The sequence below is a fragment of the Neophocaena asiaeorientalis genome, unplaced genomic scaffold, assembly GCF_003031525.2.
Source record: "Neophocaena asiaeorientalis asiaeorientalis breed wild unplaced genomic scaffold, Neophocaena_asiaeorientalis_V1.1 scaffold623, whole genome shotgun sequence".
Classification (NCBI taxonomy): domain Eukaryota; kingdom Metazoa; phylum Chordata; class Mammalia; order Artiodactyla; family Phocoenidae; genus Neophocaena; species Neophocaena asiaeorientalis.
The window spans coordinates 436938-460999 of NW_020172294.1; the positions used below are offsets into that span (position 1 = coordinate 436938).

The following is a 24062-nucleotide window of genomic DNA, read 5'->3' on the forward strand; positions in this document are numbered from 1 at the left end:
TATTCTTAGAAGACAGAATTGTTTATGCAGAAAATCCTAAAGAATCTACCAAAAAAGAAACCTTAATAGAAATAACAGTAAATTTACCAACTTTACAGGATACAAAATCAAAGCACCAACTGTATTCTAGTTTGCTGTACTAGCAACAATATAAATTTTTTTTCAAATAACAGTTACATGTTATCAAAAAAATCACAAAATACTTAAAAAGAAATTTACAATAGGGGAAGCATTGTAAGGAAGGATTTTCAGGGCGGTGAAAATATTCTGTATGATACTATAAAGGTGGATGAATGTCATTACACATTGGTCCAGACCCATAGAACGTACAACACCCAAAGTATACCCTAATGTAAAGTGTGTCCTTTGAGCAATTACTATGTGTCAATTTAGGCATCAGTTTTAACAAATATATCCACCTGGGGTAGTCTACCCATGTGGGGGATAAGGGGATATATAGGAAATCTTTGTACCTTCCTCTCAATTTTGTCGTGAACCTAAAACTACTCTAAAAAAATAAAGTCTTAAAAACAAATCATAAAAAACTTTAAAAGAAACACAAAACTCTTTGAGAACTGTAACAGAAAATTCTAAAACAACGATGTCAGCAATTAAAGCTCTAAAGAAACAAATGGAGAGAGAATTCATGTTTGTGAATTGGAAGATTCAATATTATTAATATTAATATATCAATTCTCCTCAAACTGATCAATGCCATCATCATTAAAATTCTAACATGTTTATAATAGAAACTAATAGGCATATTCTAAAATTTATATGGAAATTCAAAAGACTTAGAATAGGCAAAATAATATTGAAGAAAAATAAAATTGAAGGGCTTACATCATACCTGTTTCCATGACTTACTATAAAACTACAGTAATTAAGGCAGTGTGATATTGGCAATAAGCATAGATACAGATTAAACAGAGAAGAACAGAAAGTTCAACAATGGACCCACAAAATAGATCAACTGAGTTTAGGCAGAAGACAAAGTAATTTATTGGGGAAAGAATAGCCTTTTGAAGAAATGGTCTGTAAGATCTGAAAATCCATAAGGAAATAAATATATACTGATCCCCACCTCATACCATATATTTTAAAAATCCATTCCAATAGAATATAAAACCTAAAACTATAAGCTTCTAGACCAGGGGTCCCCAACCCCCAGGCCGCGGACTGCTACCAGCCCACAGCCTGTCAGGAAACGGGCTGCACAGCAGGAGGTGAGCAGCCAGCAAGCAAAGCTTCATCTGCCATTCCACATCACTCGCATTACTGCCTGAACCACCACCACCACAGCTCCACCAGTCCGTAGAAAAATTGTCTTCAAACGAAACTGGTCCCTGGTGCCAAAAAGGTTGGGAACTGCTGCTCTAGATGATAACCAAGAAGAGTATCTTTGTGATATCTTCGTATAAGCAAAGCCTTCATAGGGCACAGAAAGCACTAGCCAAAAAAAGAAATAAAAGTAATAAACTAGACTCAAGTTTAAATTTTCTGTACTTTGAAAGATACCATTAAGAAAGTAAAAGGAAAGCTACAGACCAAGAGAAAATATATGCAAGAGGTATGTCTGGAAAAGGATTTTGAACAAGATTATGTAAACAATCCAGTTTTTCCATTGGACACGAACTGAAGAGAAACTTTTGCAAAAGGTATAGAACACTTAGGTTGATTTCCATGTCTTTGGCTATTGTAAATAATGCTGCAGTAAACATCACAGTACAGATATCTCTTCAAGGTAGTATTTCATTTCCTTCAGATATATACCAAGAAGTGGAATTGCTGGATCACACGGTAGTTCTAATTTTAATTTTTTGAGGAACCTCCACATTGTACTCCATGGTGGTTATACCAATTTATAATACATTCCCACCAACAGTGCACAAGGGTTTTCTTTTCTCCATATCCTCACCAGCATGTTATCTCTTATCTTTTTAATAACAGCCATTCTAACAGATTTGAGATGACATCTTTCAGCGCTTCTGGTTTGCATGTTCCTCGTGATTAGTGATATTGAGCACATTTTCATGTACCTATTGGCCATTTGTATGTCTTCTTTGGGAAAGTCTATTCAAGTCTTCTGTCCATTTGTATGTCTTCTTTGAAAAAAAATGTCTATTCAAGTCTTCTGCCCACTTTTTGAATCAGATTGTTTGACTTTTTGCTATTTAACTGTATGAGTTCCTTCAATATCTTGGATGTTATAATTCCTTATCAGATATATGGTTTGCAAATATTTTCTCCCATTCCATAAGCTACATTTACATTTGTTGTTGGTTTTGCTGTTGCTTGTTTGTTTGTTTTGCTGTGCAGAAGCTTTTCTGTTTAATGTAATCACACCTGTGTATTTTTTATTTTTTTTGCCTGTGTTGTCATGCCATAACCTATGTTTTCTTCTAGGAGTTTTATGGTTTCAAGTCTTAAATTTAAATCTTTAATCCATTTCAAGTTAATTTTTGTAAGTGGTGTAAGTTACGGGCCCAGTTTCATTCTTTTGCATGTGGATATCCAGTTTTCCTAGCACCATTTATTGAAGAGACTACACTTCCCCCACTGAGTATTTTTGGCTCCCTTGTCAAATATTAGTTAACCAACTATGCACAGGTTTATTTCTGGGCTCTCAATTCTTTTCCACTGATCCATGTACCTGTTTTATGACAGCACCATACTGTTTTATTATAGCTTTGTGATATAGTTTAAACCAGGAAATATGTGTACAATGGAATACTATTCAGCCATAAAAAAGGAAATCCTGCCATTTGTGACAACATGGATGAACTTTGAGGGTATTATGTGAGTGAAATAAGTCAGGCAGAGAAATACAAAACAAAAAACTGTATGATCTTGTTTATATGTGGCATCTAAAAGAGTCAAACTCATAGAAGCAGTAGATTGGTGGTTGCCAGGGTTGGGGAATGGAATATGGGTGATGGTAATCAGACTTCAAATTCTAAGAGAAATAAGTTCTGGGGATCTAACATAAAGCATGGTGACTATAGTTAAGTGCTGTATTATATACTTCAAAGTTGCTAAAAGGATAGGTCTTAAATGTCCTTGTCAAAAAAAAAAAGGTAACCATGTGAGATGATGAACGTGTTCACTAACCTTATTGTGGTACTTATTGTGGTAATCATTTCACAGTCTATACATATACCAAAGCATCACATTATATACCTTAAACTTATGTTTATATACTTAAACTTAAATGTTATGTCAATTATCTCAAAACTGGAAAAAGAAAGATACAGGAATGGTCAAAAGCACAAGAAAAAATGCTTAACATCACTATCTGATAAAGGAAATGAAAATTAAAACCAAAAATAGGATACCACTAGAATAACTAAAATTAAGACTAATAATAACAAAATTTTTCAGAGTACATGTAACAAATGGAAACTGTCATGTATGCTGATCTACACTAACACAACTACTTTGGAATATTGTTCGGCAATTTTGTTTAAAGCAGGAATTCTCAACCTCAGCATTATAGATATTGTGTACCAAATAATTCTTTGCATGCAGAGCTATCTCGTACCTTGTATGTTGTTTAGCAGTATCTTTAACCTCTATCCAACCTTCACTCAGTCGTGATTATCAAAAATGTTTCTAGACACTGCCAAATGTCCCCCAAGGTGGAAAAATCATCCATAGTTGAGACTCACTCCTTTATTAAACATACAACTACTCAGCAATTTCATTCCTGGGCATTTACCCAACAGATATGAACACGAATGTACTTAAAAGATTTGTACATGACTGATCACAACAATTTTATTCATACTAGCCAAGAAGCAGAAATAACCCAAATGTCCACCAGCAAGTGAACAGATAAATTGTACTACATTCACACAATGGAATACAACTCAGCATTGAAAATGAAATAACTACTCACCCATCCAACAACACAAAAGAATTTTTAAAACATATGTTAAACAAAAGAAACCAAACATAAAAGAGTATACACTGTATAATTATGTTTATTGTTAAGTCCTACAATGGACAAAGCTAATAAGCTAGTTGAATGAATAGTAGTAGTTGTATTAGAGGAGGGCAGGGGGCTGGAAAGGGCATAAGGGAACTTGCTTAAAATCTGTGCCTGTATTGCATATAAATTATACCTCTAAAAATGTAAAATTAAAAAATGTATGATACTGCACTAAAACTATAAGTATGCAGACTTATGTTGACAAAATGACAAAAACAAAAAGAAAATATAAGCACTTTTAAAATCATGTCACTTTTTTTTTGATCTCACAGTTATATACTTATATTTTAAACATTATTTGGGCAGGGAAATTTTAAAATGCCAATTCATTGCTTGGGACCAGCCTGCTACATAAGCAAACCAAGATCATTAAACATTGTTTTGAGATGTTGAATTTAACTGGAGAATGCTTGAGTTTCCACAATTCAACCCAGATACCAAGGCTTAGCACTCATTTCTCGTTTTTACTCTTTTCAATTAGCTAGTCATCAATTCCTACAGTAACCTCACTCATTTTTTTTGTTCATACATTCATTCAATTGGCAAATGAATTGTATGTTTCCCCGTGAAGGTCAAAGTCTTCATATCATCCAACTGCCAGTGTAACCTGACATATTTTAAAACTGGTATGCATAGCAAAACCAATTTAAGATTAATATTTTTCATTCCCATTTAATTTCCCATGACAACTCACCCTCATATTCACAATGTTTCCTTCATTTCACTAATGAGCTAAAGACAGCTTTCATATTTATTTCACTTCTTTCTGAACTGGACACATTTGGCAATACCAACCATTTAAATGAGCCAATGTCCAATTCTGAATAGGTTCTCAAAACATTTCACTGTGATCTATTTCACTTATATAAAGCTACATAGTACTGAGTTCTTTCACTACAAGCAAACAAGTGAGAAGAGTTGTAACAAATTACCAAATTACATTACAATAACTGAAATGAAAAATACACTAGAAGGAAACAATAGAAGAAAAACTGAGGCAGAAGAACGGATAAGTGACTTGGAAGACGAAAAGGTGGAATTCATTGCTGCCGAACAGAATAAAGAAAAAAGAATGAAAAGAAATGAAGACAGCCTAAGAGACCTCTGGGACAACTTAAATGCAACAACATTCGCATTATAGGGGTCCCAGAAGGAGAAGAGAGAGAGAAAGGACCAGAGAAAATATTTTAAGAGATTAGAGTTGAAAACTTCCCTAATATGGGAAAGGAAATAGCCACCCAAGTCCAGGAAGCGCAGTGCGTTCCATACAGGATAAACCGAGGCAGAAACACGCCGAGACACACAGTAATCAAACTGGCAAAAATTAAAAACAAAGAAAAATTATTGAAAGCAGCAAGGGAAAAAAGACAAATAACATACAAGAGAACTCCCATAAGGTTAACAGCTGATTTCTCAGCAGACACTCTATAAGCCAGAAGGGAGTGGCATGATATACTTAAAGTGATGAAAGGGAAGAACCTTTAGATTACTCTACCCAGAAAGGATCTCATTCATATTCAATGGAGAAATCAAAAGCTTTACAGACAAGCAAAAGCTAAGAGAATTCAGCACCACCAGACCAGCTCTACAACAAGTGCTAAAGGAAATTCTCTAAGTGGGAAACACAAGAGAAGAAAAGGACCTACAAAATCAAATGCAAAACAATTAAGAAAATGGTCATAGGAACATACATATCAATAATTACCTTAAATGTGAACAAATTAAATGCTCCAACCAAAAGACACAGGCTTGCTGAATGCATACAAAAACAAGACCCATATATATGCTGTATACAAGGATCCATTTCAGACCTAGGGACAAATACAGACTGAAAGTGAGGGGATGGAAAAAGATATTCCATGCAAATGGAAATCAAAAGAAAGCTGAACTAGCAATACTCATATCAGACAAAATAGACCTTAAAATAAAGAATGTTACAAGAGACAAGGAAGGAGACCATATAATGGTCAAGGGATCAATCCAAGAAGAAGATATAACAATTATATATATATGCACCCAACATAGGAGCACCTCAACACATAAGGTAATTGCTAACAGCTATAAAAAAGGAAATCGACAGTAACACCTCACATACACCAATGGACAGATCATCCAAACAGAAAATTAAGAAGGAAACACAAGCTTTAAATAACACAACAGACCAGATAGATTTAACTGATATTTATACAACATTCCATCCAAAGACAGCAGATTACACTTTCTTCTCAAGTGCACATGGAACATTCTCCAGGATAGATCACATCTTGGGTTACAAATCAAGCCTCAGTAAATTTAAGAAAACTGAAATCGTTGAAATCAATTACAAGGAAAATTGAAATCAATTACAGGGGAAAAAAACGTAAAAAAAGAAACACATGGAGGCTAAACAATACACTACTAAATAACAAAGAGATCACTGAAGAAATCAAAGAGGAAATCAAAAAACTACCTACAGACAACTGACAATGAAAACACAATGATCCAAAACCTGCGGGACGGAGCAAAAGCAGTTCTAAGAGGGAAGTTTGTAGCTATACTAGCCTACCTCAAGAAACAAGGAAAATCTCAAATAAACAATCTAACCTTACACCTAAAGTAACTAGGGAAAGAAGAACAAACAGAACACAAATTTAACACAAGGAGAAAAATCATAAAGATCAGCACAGAAATAAATTAAATAGAAACAAAGAAAACAATAGCAAAGATCAATAAAACTAAAAGCTGGTTCTTTGAGATGATAAACAAAATTGATAAACCATTAGCCAGACTCATCAAGCAAAAGAGGGCAAGAACTCAAATCAATAAAATTAGAAATGAAAAAGGAGAAGTTACAACAGACACTGCAGAAATACAAAGGATAATAAAAGACTAGCACAAGCAACTCTATGCCAATAAAATGGACAACCTGGAAGAAACAGACAAATTCTTAGAGAGGTATAACCTTCCAAGACTGAACCAGGAAGAAACAGAAAATAAGAACAGACCAATCGCAAGTAATGACATTGAAAGTGTGATTAAAAATCTTCCAACAAACAAAAGTCCAGGACCAGATGGCCTCATAGGGGACTTCCATCAAACATTCAGAGAAGTGCTAACACCCATCCTTCTCAAACTCTTCCAAACAACTCCCAAACTCATTCTATGAGGCCACCATCACCCTGATACCAAAACCAGACAAAGATACTACAAAAAAAGAAAATTATAGACCAATATCACTGATGAATATAGATGCAAATATACACAACAAAATACTAGCAAAAGGAATCCAACAACACATTAAAAGGATCATACACCATGACCAAGTGGGATTTATCCCAGGGATGCAAGGATTCTTCAATATATGCAAATCAATCAGTGTGAATCACCATATTAACATATTGAAGAATAAAAACCATATGATCATCTCAATAGATGCAGAAAAAGCTTTTGACAAAATTCAACACCCATTTATGACAAAAGCTCTCCAAAAGTGGGCATAGAGGGAACCTAGCTCAACATAATAAAGGCCATATACGACAAACCCACAGCAAACATCATTCTCAATGGTGAAAACCTGAAAGCATTTCCTCTAAGATCAGGAAGAAGACAAGGATGTCCACACTCACTGCTATTATTCAACATAGTTTTGGAAGTCCCAGCCACGGCAATCAGAGAAGAAAAAGAAATAAAAGGAATACAAATTGGAAAAGAAGAAGTAAAACTGTCACTGTTTGCAGATGACATGATACTATACATAGAGAATCCTAAAGATGCCACCAGAAAACTACTAGAGCTAATCAATGACTTTGGTAAAGTTGCAGGATACAAAATTAATGCATAAGAATCTCTTGCATTCCTATATAGTAATGATGAAAAATCTGAAAGAGAAATTAAGGAAACATTCCCATATTGTAAATTGATACAGCCAATATGGAGAACAGTATGGAGGTTGCTTAAAAAACTAAAAATAGAATTATCATATGACCCAGCAATCCCACTACTGGGATCCCAATACCCAGAGAAAACCATAATTCAAAAAGACACATGCACTCCAGTGTTCACTGCAGCACTATTTACAACAGCCAGGTCATGGAAACAACCTAAATGCCCATTGACCGACGAATGGATAAAGAAGTTGGTTGATATATACGATGGAACATTACTCAGCCATAAAAAGGAACGAAATTGGGTCTTTGTAGAGACGTGGACGGATCTAGAGACTGTCATACAGAGTGAAGTAAGTCAGAAAGAGAAAAACAAGTATCATATATTAACGCATATATATGTAACCTAGAAAAATTGTACAGATGAACCGGTCTGCAGGACAGAAATTGAGACACAGATGTAGAGAACAAATGTATGGACACCAAGGGGGGAAAGCGGTGGGTGGTGGGGGTGGTGCTGTGATGAACTGGGAGATTGGGATTGACATGTATACACTAATATGTATAAAATGGATGACTATTAAGAACCTGCTGTATAAAAAATAAAAAGAAGAAAAATTCTCTCAGTGTTTATTTCCAATACAATAAGTATCAATATATATAACCCCCAGAAATAAAAGCTCTTTGGGGCCCTCAATAATGACTACGGGTGTCAAAAGTTTGGGCAACCGCAATGTTTTAGTATCACTAGCTTGAACTGTTCCTACTTTTCAAAACAACCTCACTCCTTCTACCCACCAGTTTCAATAACTTTCTATGACAAAGAATCATTCAGATTGTTCAAATCTTATCTCACACAATAAGGCAGGTACAACACAACTTGAACTACAATTTAATTCCCAACACTTAAATGAAAGTTCCCAGATCTCAATAATATGACACTAAGGGTGTATATACAAACATCCCAATTCAGAACAAAGTAAATGAAGAATAACAGGTCAATGTTTATTTACATGGTTGGTCTGAGAACTCCCTACCCATCAAGAAAATAACCTGAGTGAAGTCTGGGATACTTCAGGTGCCAGAACAAATACAAAACAGTTCCAGGGGAACATATATGCAAACTAGAGCACACAGAATTACCACAGTGGAAGGTAGTCTGAAGACAGCTTCAGAATACAAAATTATAAAACACACATGGAAACAATCCATCATCATAAAAAAGAACAACCAGAGCAAGGCCAATTGGCCAGCTAGGTGGCGGAGTAGAAGGACATGTGAGCCCACCCCTTCTTGCAAAAACACCAAAATCACAACTAACCGCTGAAAAAACATCAACAAAAGAAATGCTGAAATCTACCAAAAAAGACACCTTACATCCAAAGAAAACGAAAAGCCACAACAAGATAGTAGGAGGGAAGCAATCGCAATAAAATCAAACTCCATGCCCGCCAGGTGGGTGACCCACACACTGGAAAGTAATTATACCACAGAAGTTCTCTCACAGGAGTAAAAGTCCTAAGCCCCACGTGAGGCTTCCCAGCCTGGGTGTCTGGCAACAGAAGGAGGAGCCCCTAGGGAATCTGGCTTTGAAAGTCAGTGGGGTTTGATCGCAGGAATTCCACAGGACCAGGGGAAACAGAAACTCCACTCTTGGGAGGGTACACACAAGGTCCCATGCACACCAGGACCCAGGGGAAAATACAATGACCTCATAAGAGACTTGGCCAGACACACCTGCTAGTATTGGAGCGTCTCCTGTGGAGGCAGGGGGTGGCTGTGGCTCCCTGTGGGGACAAATACACTGGTAGCAGCAGTTCCAGCAAGTACTCATTGACATGATCCCTCCTGCAGGCCACCATTTCCTCCCCAAGACCTAGCCCCACCCAGCAGTCTTAAAGCTCCCAGTGCTGGGCCACCTAAGGCCAAACAACAAAAATGGAGGGAACAAAGCTCCATACATCAGCAGACAAGCTACTTAAAGTCTTCCTAAGCACAGCCCTGCCCACCAGAGGGACAAGACCCAGCTCCAGCCACTAGTGGGCAGAAACCAGACCCTCCCACTGGGAAGCCTGCATGAGACTTAGACATCCACCAGAGGATAGATAGCAGAAACAAGGAGAACTACAATCCTGCAGCCTGCAGAATGGAAACTGTAATCACAGAAAGTTAAAATGAGACAGCACAGGAAAATATTCCAGATGAAGGAACAAGATAAAACCCCAGAAGACCAACTATTTGAAGTGGAGATAGGCAATATACCAGTAAAAGAATTCAGAGTAATGATAGTGAAGATGATCCCAAGATCTCAAAAAAAGAATGGAGGCACAGATCGAGAAAAGGCAAGAAATGTTTAACAAAGACCTAGAAGTACTAAAGAACAAACAAGCAGAAATGAACAATACAATAACTGAAATGAAAAATACACTAAAAGGAAACAGCAGAGTAAGTGAAGCAGGAGAACGGATAAGTGACTGGGAAGACTGAATGGTGGAAATCACTGCCATGGAACAGAATAAAGAAAAAGAATGAAAAGAAATGAAGACAGTCTAAGAGACAACATTAAACGCACCAAGATTTGCATTATAGGGGTCACAGAAGGAGAAGAGAGAGAGGAATGACCTGAGAAAATATTTAAAGAGATAACAGCTGAAAACTTCCCTAACATGGGAAAGGAAACAGTCACCCAAGTTCAGGAAGCACAGACAGTCCCAGGAAGGATAAACCCAAGGAGAAACATGCCAAGACACGTAGTAATCAAATTAACAAAAATTAAAGACAAAGAAAAAATATTAAAAGCAACATGGGAGGGCTTCCCTGGTGGCGCAGTGGTTGAGTCCGCCTGCCGATGCAGGGGACACGGGTTTGTGCCCCAGTCTGGGAAGATCCCACGTGCCACGGAGCAGCTAGGCCCATGAGCCATGGCCGCTGAGCCTGCGTGTCCGGAGCCTGTGCTCCGCAACAGGAGAGGCCACAACAGTGAGAGGCCCGCGCACCGCAAAAAAAAAAAAACAAGGGAAAAGCAACAAATAACATACAGGTAACTCTCATAAGGTTATCAGCTGACTTCTCAGCAGAAACTCTGAAGGCAAGAAGGGAGTGGAATGATATATTTAAAGTGATGAAAGGGAAGAACCTACAACCAAGAATACTCTACCCAGTAAGGCCCTCATTCAGATTCGATGGAGAAATCAAAAGCTAAGAGAACTCAGAACCACAAGACCAGCTTTGCAACAAATGCTAAAGGAACTTCTCTAAGTGGAAAAGAAAAGGCCACTACTAGAAATAAGAAAATTACAGATAGAAAAACTCACTGGTAAAGGCAAACATAAAGTAAAGGTAGGAAATCATCTGTACACAAATATGTTATCAAAACCAGCAATTGTGAGAAGAGGAGAGTACAAATGCAGGATACTGGAAATGCATTTGAAATTAAAAGATGAGCAATTTGAAACAATCTAGGTTATCTACAGACTACTATATCAAAACCTCATGGTAACCACAAACCAAAAATCTACGATACACACACAAAAAAGAAAAAGAAATCCAAAAGAACACTGAAGTTAGTCATCAAATCACAAGAGAACAAAAAAGGGAAGAAAAAGACCTACAAAAACAAATCCGTAACAATTAAGAAAATAGCAGTACAAACATACATATTGATAAGTACCTTAAATGTAAATGGATGTAATGCTTCAACCAAAAGACACAGACTGGCTGAACGGATACAAAAACGAGACCCATATATATGCTGCCTACAAGAGACCCAATTCAGATACATACAGACTGAAAGTGAGGGGATGGAAAAAGGTATTCCATGCAAATGGAAATCAAAAGAAAGCTGGAGTAGCAATACTCATGTTAGACAAAACAGACTTTAAAATAAAGACTGCTACAAGAGACAAAGAAGGACACTAAATAATGATCAAGGAACCAATCCAAGAAGAAGATAAAACAACTGTAAATATATGTGCACCCAACGCAGGAGTACCCCAATATATACGGCAAATACTAACAGCAATAAAAGGAGAAATCAACAGTAACACAATAATAGTGGGGGACTTTAATACCCTACTTTCATCAATGGACAGACCATACAGACAGAAGATCAATAAGGAAACACAGGTCTTAAATGATACATTAGACCAGACGGCTTTAATTGATATTTATAGAGCATTCCATCCAAAAGGAGCAGAATACACATTCTTCTCAAGTGGACATGGAACATACTCCATGACTGATCACACGCTAGGCCTCAAAGTGAGCCACAGTAAATTTAAGAAAATTGAAATCATATCAAGCATCTTTTCTGAGCACAAACACTATGAGATTAGAAATCAACTACAAGAAAATAACTGTAAAAAACAGAAACACATGGAGGCTAAACACTATGCTACTAAACAACCAATAGACCACTGCTGAAATCAAAGAAGAAATCAAAAAATACCTAAGACAAATGAAAATGAAAGCACAATGATCCAAAACCTATGGGACGTGGCAAAAGCAGTTCTAAGAGGGAAGTTTACAGTGACACAATCTTACCTCAGGAAACAAGAAAAATCACAAATAAACACCCTAACCTTGTACCTAAAGCAACCAGAGAAAGAACAAACAAAACCCAAAGCTCATAGAGGGAAAGAAATCATAAAGATCAGAACAGAAGTAAATGAAATAGAAGTGAAGAAAACAATAGAAAAGATCAATGAAACTAAAAGTTGGTTCTTTGAAAAGATAAACAAAATTGATAAACCTTTAGCCAGACTCCAAGAAAAAAAGGGAGACAGCTCAAATCAATAAGGTTAGAAATAAAAAAGGAGACGTTATAATGGACACCAAGAAATACAAAGGATAATAAGAGACTACTACAAGCAACTATATGCCAATAAAATGGACAACCAAGAAGAAATGGACAAATTCGTAGAAAGGTACAATCTCCCAAGACTGAACCAAGAAGAAATAGAAAATATGAACAGATCAATCACAAGTACTAAAATTGAAACCATGATTTAAAATCTTCCAACAAACAAAAGTCCAGGACCAGATGGCTTCACAGGCAAAGTCTATGAAACATTTAGAGAAGAGTTAATACCTATCCTTTTGAAACTATTCCAAAAAATTGCAGAGGAAGGAACACTCCCAAACTCATTCTATGAGGCTACCATCACCCTGATAACAAAACCAGATAAAGATACCACAGAAAAAGAAAATTATAGACCAATATCACTGATGAACACAGAGCAAAAATCCTCAACAAAATACTAGCAATCTGAATACAACAATATATTAAAAGGATCATACACCATGATCAAGTAGGATTTTTCCCAGGAGTGCAAGGATTTTTCAATAACCACAAATCAGTGTGATATACCACATCAACAAACTGAAGAATAAGAACCATATGATCATCTCAATAGATGCAGAAAAGCTACTGACAGAATTCAACAACCATTTATGATAAAAACTCTCTAGAAAGTGGGAGTAGAGGGAATCTACATCAACATAATAAAGGCAATACCTGACAAAACTACAGCTACCATCATACTCAATGGTGAAAAGCTGAAAGCATTTCTTGTAAGGTTAGGAACAAGACAAGGATGTCCACTCTCACCACTTTTATTCAACAGAGTTTTGGAAGTCCTTAGCCACAGCAATTAGAGAAAAAAAAGAAATAAAAGTAATCCAAATTAGAGAAGAAGAAGTAAAAATGTCACTGCAGATGACATGATATTATACATAGAAAATCCTAAAGATGCTACCAGAAAACTACTAGAGCTCATCAATGAATTCAGTAAAGTTGCAGGATACAAAATTAATACATAGATACCTGTTGCACTTCAATACACTAACAACAAAAGATCAGAAAGAAAAATTAAAGAAACAATGCCATTTACCACTGCATCAAAAAGAATAAAATACCTAAGAATAAACCTACCTAAGGAGACAAAAGACCTGTACTCCGAAAACTATAATGTGCTGATGAAAGAAATCAAAGATGACACAAACAGATGGAAAGATATACCATGTTCTTGGATTGGAAGAAGCAATATTGTCAAAATGATTATACTACCCAAGGCAATCTAAGATTCAATGCAATCTCTATCAAATTACCAATGGCATTTTTCACAGAACTAGAACAAAAAAAATCTTAAAATTTGTATGGAGACACAAAAACCCTGAATAGCCAAAGCAATCTTGAGAAAGAAAAATGAAGCTGGAGGAATCAGACTCCCTGGCTTCAGACTATACTACAAAGCTACAGTCATCAAAACAGTATGGTACTAGCACAAAAACAGAAATGTAGATCTATGGAACAGGATAGAAAGCTGAGAAATAAATGGACACACCGACGGTCAATTAATCTACAGCAAGGGAGACAAGACCATACAACGAAGGAAAGCAGTCTCTTCAATAAATGGTGCTGGGAAAACTGGGCAGCTACATGTAAAAAAATGAAATTAGAACATTCTTTAACACCATACATAAAAATAAATTCAAAATGGTGACCTAAATGTAAGACCGGATACTATAAAATTCTTAGAGGAAAACATAGGCAGAACACTCTTCGACATAAATCACAGCAATATCTTTTCCAAGCTGTCTCCCAGAGTAATGGAAATAAACAAATAGAACCTAATTAAAATCAAAAGCCTTTGCACAGCAAAGGAAACCATAAATGAGGTGAAAAGACAACCCACAGAATGAGAGATAATATTTGCAAATGATGCAACCAACAAGGGATTAGTCTCCAAAATTTATAAACAGTTCACATGGCTCAATATCCAAAAAACAAACAACCCAATCAAAAAATGGGCATGGAATTCCCTGTCAGTCCAGTGGTTAGGTCTGCGCACTTCCACCTGGGGCCCAGGTTCAATCCCTGGTCGGGGAACTAAGATCCCACAAGCCACGCGGTGCAGCCAATTAAAAAATAAAATAAAATGTTAACTCATCAAGGAAAAAAAAGGGCAGAAGACCGAAAATAGACATTTCAGCAAAGAAGACATACAGATGGCCAAGAGGCACATGCAAAGATGCTAAACATCTTTGCTAATTATTAGAGAAGTGCAAATGAAAACTACAATGAGCTATCACCTCACACCAGTCAGAATGCCCATCGTCAAGAAATCTACAAACAATAAATGCTGGAGAGGGTGGAGAAAAGGAAACCCTCCTACACTGTTGGTGGGAATGTAAATTGGTACAGCCACTATGGAGAACAGTATGGAGGTTGTTTAAGAAACTAAAAATAGGGCTACCATATGACCCAGCAATCCCAATCCTGGGCATATATGCAGAGGAAAACATAATTCAAAAGGATACATGCAGCTCAATGTTCATTGCAGCACTGTTTACAATAACCAGGACATGGAAGCAACCTAAATGTCCATCGACAGATGAATGGAAAAAGAAGATGCAGTACATATATACAATGGAATACTTATTACTCAGCCATTAAAAAGAATGAAACAATGCCATTTGTAGCAACATGATGGACCTAGAGATTATCATACTAAGTGAAGTAAGTCAGACAAAGACAAATATCATATGGTTTCACTTATACGCAGAATCTTAAAAAAAAAATTAATACAAAGGAACTTATTTACAAACACTCACAGACTTAGAGAACTAACTTACGGTTACCAGGGAGGAAGGATGCGGGGGAGGGTTAGATTGGGAGTTTGGGATTGACACGTACACACTGCTATGTTTAAAATAGATAACCAACAAGGACCTACTGTATAGCATAAGGAACACAGCTCAATATTCTGTAATAACCTAAATGTGAAAAGTATTTGAAAAAGAATAGATACATGTATAACTGTATCACTTTGCTGTACACCTGAAACTAATACAACATTGTTAACCAACTATGCTCCAATATAAAATAAAAATTTTATAAACAATAAATAAAAATAAATAAATAAAAAAGAACCACACACAAAACACAGTGGTTTATATTCCCAGGAAATCTGGATAATAGAATCATGTGATAGAGACTGAAATAAGTTTAAAATTTATTAAACATATGAGAAGAAATTAACATAAGAAAAAAGTATATTTTTAAGGGTAGATTAGAAAAGAATCAAATATAACTTACTGGAATAAAAAATGGGCACTGAAATTTAAGCTTCAGTGGTTGGGCTAAACAGTAAATTAGATACAGATATAGATAGTAGAGATGGATTCGAAGATAAATCTGAGCAATTAAACAGAAGGCAGCACAGAGATATAGGAATGAAAAATATGAAAAGGAGATTACAAGACATGGAGAACAAAATAAAAAGACAACATATGTTAACTTGGAGTTTCAAACAAGAAAATAATATTGAAAATTTTCCAGAATTGACAAAAGAGGCAAATCCTAAGATATAGGAAGTATGAATCCCAATCAGTGAACCCCCAGAAAAAATCAGAGTCAAACTACTACAGAAGGATGACAATTAGACTAACATGGGCAACAGCACAAGCTGGAAGACAGTAGGATAATATCCTGAGGCTAACAAGGGTAACTGTCATACCCAACCAAACTAATATTTACAGAAGAAATATTTACTACTATCACGTCCTCACTGAAATAAGTACTAAGTGGTATTTTGAAAGGAAATTAAATCAAAAAGAAGAAAATGGGGCACTAGAAAGACATCAGCAAATAAATAAATGTGCAGGTATAAATAATAAGTATTGCTACCCAAGAGGGAGAGTAACAACTAATGCTGGAGGCTTAAAATATGCAAAACTAAAATACTGAACATAATAACATTGGAGTTGGAAAAGTGAAGAGTTAAAGTGTTCCAAAGGTCTCACATTGTACAAGAGGAGGGTAGAGAAAATGGTTAGCTTTATATTTTTTTAAATTTGCATCAGATCAGCCTAATTCTTTTTATTTTTATTTTTATTTTTGGCAGTGTTGGGTCTTTGTTGCTATGCACAGGCTTTCTTTAGTTGCTGTGAGTGGGGGGCTACTCTTCATTGTGGTGTGCAGGCTTCTCATTGCAGTCGCTTCTCTTGTTGTGAAGCACGGGCTCTAGGCGCGTGGGCTTCAGCTGTTGTGGCACGCAGGCTCAGTAGTTGTGGCTCACAGGCTCTAGAGCGCAGGCTCAGTAGTTGTGGTGCATGGGCTTAGCTGCTCCATGGCATGTGGGATCTTCCCAGATCAGGGATTGAACCCATGTCCTCTGCATTGGCAGGCGGATTCTTAACCACTGCACCACCAGGGAAGCCCCAAAATGGTTAACTTTAGACTTAGTTAAATTAAGTACGTGTTTATCATATCAAGGGAAGCCAAAAGTTTGAATATTTAAGATAACCAGGTACACGTAACAAACTAAAATATATGACAGTATGCTGAAAGCCAACAAATATGTGTGGATACTAATATAAACCCCTCTGTGTTTCACAAACTCCCACTCTTCCGCAGAGTATTTCACGCATTGTATATAACAAGTGCCCACTTGACATATGAGACAATGAGAGTGCCATTTTCGATCCATATAATATTGCAAAAAGCTTAGATTAATATTTTCTTCTTGCACCCCAATGAATTATCCTGCTCTTTACTTTGCCAAGGTAGAGATATATGCCCAGGATTCTACAGTAGGGACAGCTTCCCCAGATATTCACATAATAAACCGTGAATTAACTAAGCAAAGAACGGGTTAAGTGACGTGTGTTCCAAAGAGATGTAAGAGCATGAGTAAAAGCCAAAGGGATAAAACAGCATGGTTTGTGTAGGAAAACTAAAAGCAGTTTGAAATTTGCAGTTCTGAACTGCTAGGGCACAAAGCTCATCTCCCAGGCATTCACTTCTAAAAACCAACAGGAGACATCCTTATCTCTAATGCAGGAGATAAAGCTGCCAGTGGATCCCAGTCTCTTTTCCACCTTCCTCTCCTCACAGTAATCAGTGTCCGTCCGGTACTCACCATATGTGAAGATGCCTAAATTGGAAAGTAGACAGGGTTTTACTGTTTGGCCCCAAAGGAACATGAAATCTGAGTTCCATTTTATTGCACAAAATGAATTTCCAGGGCTTCCCTGGTGGTGCAGTGGTTGAGAGTCCGCCTGCCGATGCAGGGGACACGGGTTTGAGCACAGACACACTTTTACAACGCCTTTTCTCAGAATGTATCTCAGTATAATACGAGTAATCAAGAAATCAAGATAGTGACTTTCAATAAGTAGTAATACAATTCCATAGACTGCTGAAAGCATATATACACTATTGGTGATACATAAGATGAGGCCCATATTGCTTAGTGCCTAATATTGCTTTCCCTTTCACTCTCCAAAATGAAAGCTAAAACAGCTGGCACCCCAAAAGTGGAAGTAAGATTCTCTTGCCCCAACAATTGCTTAATAGACATCAGGCAATTAGCACCCATTACTTAATAAAGAGTTCACAAAGTAATTAAGTTTTCCATACTCTTGAAGTCAAACTGAAGCTTTTAATCAACAAACAACTCAGATCCTAATGGTTGCACTCCAGCCTAGGCAATTAATTACTCTGTACCAACCTTCTTAAATTGTATTCAGTTGTTTATTCATGTATTTGTTCACTCAGTCAGTCATTCAATTAGTCAATGAGTGTTAACTATGTACTGGGGTGGGCGGGGGGGAGGATTTCCCTGGCAGTCCAGTGGTTAAGACTCTGCACTGCCAATGCAGGGAATGCAGGTTCCATCATCCCTGGTCGGGAACTAAGATCCCACATGGCATGCAGCTCGGCCAAAAAAAAAAAAAAACTAGGCATTGGTGCTGCCATCTCGTGATGAAAACAGATGTTCCTTCCCAATACGACATAACACTTCCCCAGCTTGTTACTATTTAATCTCAAGAACCATGACTTTCATTAACTAAAATTCTCTTCATATTGTTTTGTTTAAAATTCTGAGTAATACAAATAAGACACACACCCAAGTACCTATAATGTAAGTTTGTTCCAAATCTAAACAATTGGGATAAGAAAACACACACTTACACAGTAGGTGTTCAATAAATGTCTGTTAATATCAATTACGATCATAAAAAAGATCTAGAATACACAGTAATTAGCTTGTAATGGTTTTCAAGCAAGTGTCCAAAGTCACGTGTGTATAAAGTGCTACTTTTATCTAGATTATGTACTTGAATGAGGTAAGAAATTTTTTTAAATCCTATACTACCTTTGTTTCTATTTTAACTGTCATCATGAAAAGAAACTACAGATTTGTCATTAGGAAGGAATAACCAGGAATATGTAATATTAGATACATGGTACAAAATGTATTAATTTACTTCTTTTTGACAAATACTGCTGGGTTCTGTGAGGGATATAAAGGCAAACAAGACATATTGATAGTTCTGCCCTCATAAGCTTATAATCTAGTGGAGGAAAAAAAGATACAAAGATAACAGAAACAAAGGAAAATACAATCGAACTATAAATGTAGAGGCCCATGTATTATTATTTTTTTTTTTTTTAAAGAGTGTGCGAGAGCACTCCCATGTATTATTATATTGAGGAAAATACCCAATTCAAAATCATTTTTTAAGTAAAGCTTTAAGTAAGTAACATCAATTAAATTTAAGTAAGGCTGTGCTGAAGTAAAGCATACAACTGTGGCTTTCACTGATCACTAAATTTTGTAGGCATCTATGATTCAATACTCCAACTAATTAATAAGAAACCATTTAAATTTCCTTAAAACATGGTCAAATTCATCAACAATTTAAGGTTCTTTACAGCATCACATGGCCCAATCTTCCACTCCATTCAAAACCCTCTCAGTGTATGTAAAGGCAAAAGCACACAATTAAATGATTGTTGAATTGCAGAGTTGACTTAATAGAAAATCTCACCTATTTAGGCACAGATCATCATTTTGTGATGCTCACATGAAAAATAAAGTACATGAACAAATGTCAAAGATCATGGTTAGTAATATATTTTACAATGCAGAAGTAAACTGGCATCTATAAAATACAGAATGACTCCTGGATTTAATATGAGGTTGTCAAATTTCTCAAACTGCAGTCAAAATATTTTATTTCCTTTAGACAGCTGAAGTGAAACTATAGCTTACAAATATTTTTCTAGGCTTAAAGACAGAGCACTGAATTTACTTAAAAACTAATAGCACCTTGTCAACATTTCTAAAAGAGCGGTAATTTTCTAAAGCTACAGTATACAAAACTTGAATGCTAGTGTTTTTCTTATCCTTATTCGAAGACTATGACTAATTGTATATAGGTTATTCAATGAAGGGACAATATGAGGATGTAGCATAAAACTAAAGCAGTCTACTTTTTAAATTCAGTAGCACTGTAGCTCTTTTGACACTTCCACTGACTTTAAGTAAGTAATAGATTGTTACATTCATTGCCTCAGAGTCTCAGAGTCAAGGTACAAATCTACCTTGTGGAACTGGCAAAGTATTATAACTGTAGATTTCTCCATCTTTCAGGTCTACTAAGAAATTTTGCTTTCTTCAAAATATTTTAAATTACTCTGAAGGTCAATTACAATCTTGCATGAAAGTTAATATCTTACTAAAAACAAGGAAACAAAAATAAAAGTTTAAATTGCAATCCAAGTAGTTTTTTTTCATTTGCATGTCCTATCTGATAGAATATATTATTAAAGAGCATGCTTTTTATCCCAAAGCTAATAGAATGAATTTTAGGTTTAACTTTATGCTGTTATTTATACTAGAATCACCATAAATATGACAGTTCAAACGTCATTTTATCTAATTACTTATTCATTGTTTATAATCAATTTTCAAATCATTATGGATTTTTAAGAGACAAAGTCAAGGAAAGCATACTAAAAAATGCATCCCATGCCCTATCTCAGTCCGCTTCAAATTAAACTTTTTATTTCTTATATTCATAGTATCAAGGTAGTATTTTTTTTGTTCTTTTCCCAAGCTTTGTTTTTGTTGTTTTGCTTGTTGAATGTCCTCTTAATTTACAATGTCTCCTTACAAACATTAGTGAAATTGATCTGTGTTGTAGTGAAATTTTTAAAAACTAACTTCAGTATGTAATTTCTCTCTTCTCTCCAACACCAAAATGAATTAATAACCTTTGTAAACGTCTCTCTCACTCTTCATCTTGTGTTCTACTTGGCTAAACAAAAAACTCCCTGGAAGGGATGATATTTCTTTGATGTTGTGTTTGACTCTTCCATAAAATTGAAAGAGGCAAACTTCATTTTGCTGCTCATCTAACACAATATATACTGCCCTGCAAAAGCAGTTCTCAAACATGAGTGTGGAGTTATAAAGATGCACTAAAATACAAAGTTTTTTATTCAAAACCTACCACAGGCTTTAGACGTTTTGCCTTCAAAACAAAAAAGGTTTATTTCCACAATTCTCATAATTTTCACTCTTTCTTTTTACTTAGTCAATAAAGTAATAAAAGCACCATATTTTCAATGGTTAATATTTATCAATTTCTATTTTCTGCAAATTAGAATATGAGGAAACGCAGCATATTCTCTGAATATCAGCTATTCTTATATAAATTTTAAACCTGAACTGTTCAATGCAGTATTACTAAGCAGAGAATGTTTGTTGAGAATGGAAACCCTTTGCTTTTTACTATACATACATTTTGAGCAGAGTCAAATATTTTCTCTCCCATTTATTCCTTTATATCCACAATTAAAATAGAACCTACCATCCAATGATTAACAACTCAATTTAAAAATTCAATTTTAAAAGTCTACTGTCCTTCACGGGGAGGGGGAAGGGTAAGCTGGGACAAAGTGAGAGAGTGGCACTGACATGTATACACTACCAAATGTAAAATAGATAGCTAGTGGGAAGCAGCCACATAGCACAGGGAGATCAGCGCAGTGTTTTGTGACCACCTAGAGGGGTGGGATAGGGAAGGTAGGAGGGAGACGCAAGAGGGAGGGGATATGGGGATATATGTATACGTACAGCTGATTCACTTTGCTATACAGCAGAAATTAACACAACATTGTAAAGCAATTATACTCCAATAAAGATTTAAAAAAAATAAAGTCTACTGTCCTTATACCAAATGACTTTGGTTATATCAAAGCACAACAATAGAACACTTCAAAAATACAAAGCTTTCTAGCCCATTTAAAAATGAAGCCAAATACGCAGTGGTTGAGATGCAGGGGACACGGGTTCGTGACCCGGTCCGGGAAGATCCCACATGCCACGGAGCGGCTAGGCCGGTGAGCCATGGCCACTGCGCGTCCGGAGCCTGTGCTCCGCAACGGGAGAGGCCACAACAGTGAGAGGCCCGCGTACCGCAAAAAAAAAAGCCAAATAAATTCAACACTAGATAAAGCATGGTGCTCACCAATACAGAAAATCCTTAATATGGGTGCATTGCCAAGTGTTCAGCATCCCCTATATCTCTAATCAGTCTTGTTTATTAACACATTGTTTCTAGTAATAGAATGCCTTATGGATACTTTTTTTCAATGTTTAACTTACTATGGATTCTTGTGAAACCAAGTGGTGAGAGACTAGGTAAAGATAAACCCAAGTGCAGATGACCTTCATAACGGCCTGTGAAATTAGACATCAGTGCCATCCCCCTTCATCAGAGGAACTATCAACTTCTTCTCAATATAACTGCTACAGTGCAGTCCAGTCTGGCAGCAGTGGAACTGAAACCAGAGGAAGAACAGCACTAGCGCCCTCTTTGAATCTGTTAACCGAGCACCGGCTCTGCCTGTCATGGCGATTTTTGTCAAGGACACCCAGCTCCTGCTCTACAAAGAGGCATGCACTACGGTGAAGGAATCAGTGTGTTCAAGAACACAGAGGCAGCAAAACATAAGAGAGAACAAGATCCATATGTACCACAGTTGTTTTTGTTTTGTTTTGTTTTGGGTTTTTTTTGCGGTACGCGGGCCTCTCACTGTTGTGGCCTCTCCCGTTGAGGAGCACAGGCTCCGGACGCGCAGGCTCAGCGGCCACGGCCCACAGGCCCAGCCACTCCGCGGCATGTGGGATCTTCCCGGACCGGGGCACGAACCCGTGTCACCTGCGTCGGCAGGTGGACTCTCAACCACTGCGCCACCAGGGAAGCCCACCACAGTTGTTTTGTGACTAGAATTTATTTCTTTGAAGCATGGTACTAAAACTCAAAGATATTTTAATGGGAATCAAATTATTCTATACGCAAGGAAAGAAAGCTGGCAGAACCTATTTTCAACATTTTAAGGAATCACACTGTTCTAAGAAAGGGAAAAGGAAAGGAATGCTCACTGGCAGCCAAATAGACAGTGTTCTCCATGGGAAGGTGGAATAAAATAATGTATAAAATGAGGGTAGAAATGCACATAATTTTTGTATACATGTCCCCCAAAAATGAGACCACTGATATAGACATTACTTTGCTTTCTTCTGACTTTAATCAGGATCATTTACTTACCTCCAACAAGGTAAGATCTGCCTTATCCACACGAGACCAATTTAAAGGTATTTTGAGAATCTCTGTCTCACAGGGCCTTTAATTTAGTAATCACGTTCCATTCGTCTAGAAGACCTCTAGTTGACCAGTAGGTTATGTCCTGCTTTCAGAAATTCCTGCCTAGGTTTTCAATCCTTGTTCCCCAGTTTTTAAGCCTGGGTTCCTGATCTAGACTGATAATACCCAATTCCCATCATAACTGTGATACCACAAATGGAAAAGGATATATTTATTATCCTGAATCCCTAGTTTGTGTGTGTGCTTGCTTGTTTTCACAAAAACAGTATAAATGAACCACACTGTTTGCGTGGCAGCACAACCCTGAAAAAGGGGAAAGTAACTCAAGGAGGAATAACTACCCATTCTGTTGAGTTTTGTTACCTAAATTGGGACTGCTGATATATTTCCACCTCACTGGTACACATCTGTCTTATATATTTGAGCATCTCATTCCACAACAAGTAAACCAAATAAAAATATCCCCAAGCATTGGAAATTTAGAGCAAGGAAGGAAGCTAAGAGATTATCTATCTAGTCCAACCCTCTTCTGTCTTCTAAGACTGAAAACAGAAATTAAAAGTCAAGTTTAGGGCTTCCCTGGTGGCGCAGTGTTTGAGAGTCCGCCTGCCGATGCAGGGGACATGGGTTCGTGCCCTGGTCCGGGAAGATCCCACATGCCGCAGAGCGGCCGGGCCCGTGAGCCATGGCTGCTGAGCCTGCGCGTCCAGAGCCCGTGCTCCGCAATGGGAGAGGCCACAACA

General features: G+C 36.8%; 1 protein-coding gene across 1 annotated transcript in view; it reads right to left on the reverse strand.

The window, feature by feature from the left end:
• DDX10 (DEAD-box helicase 10) overlaps positions 1 to 24062 on the reverse strand; it is a 281032-nt gene that overhangs the window by 171721 nt on the left and 85249 nt on the right. The window lies entirely within an intron of this gene.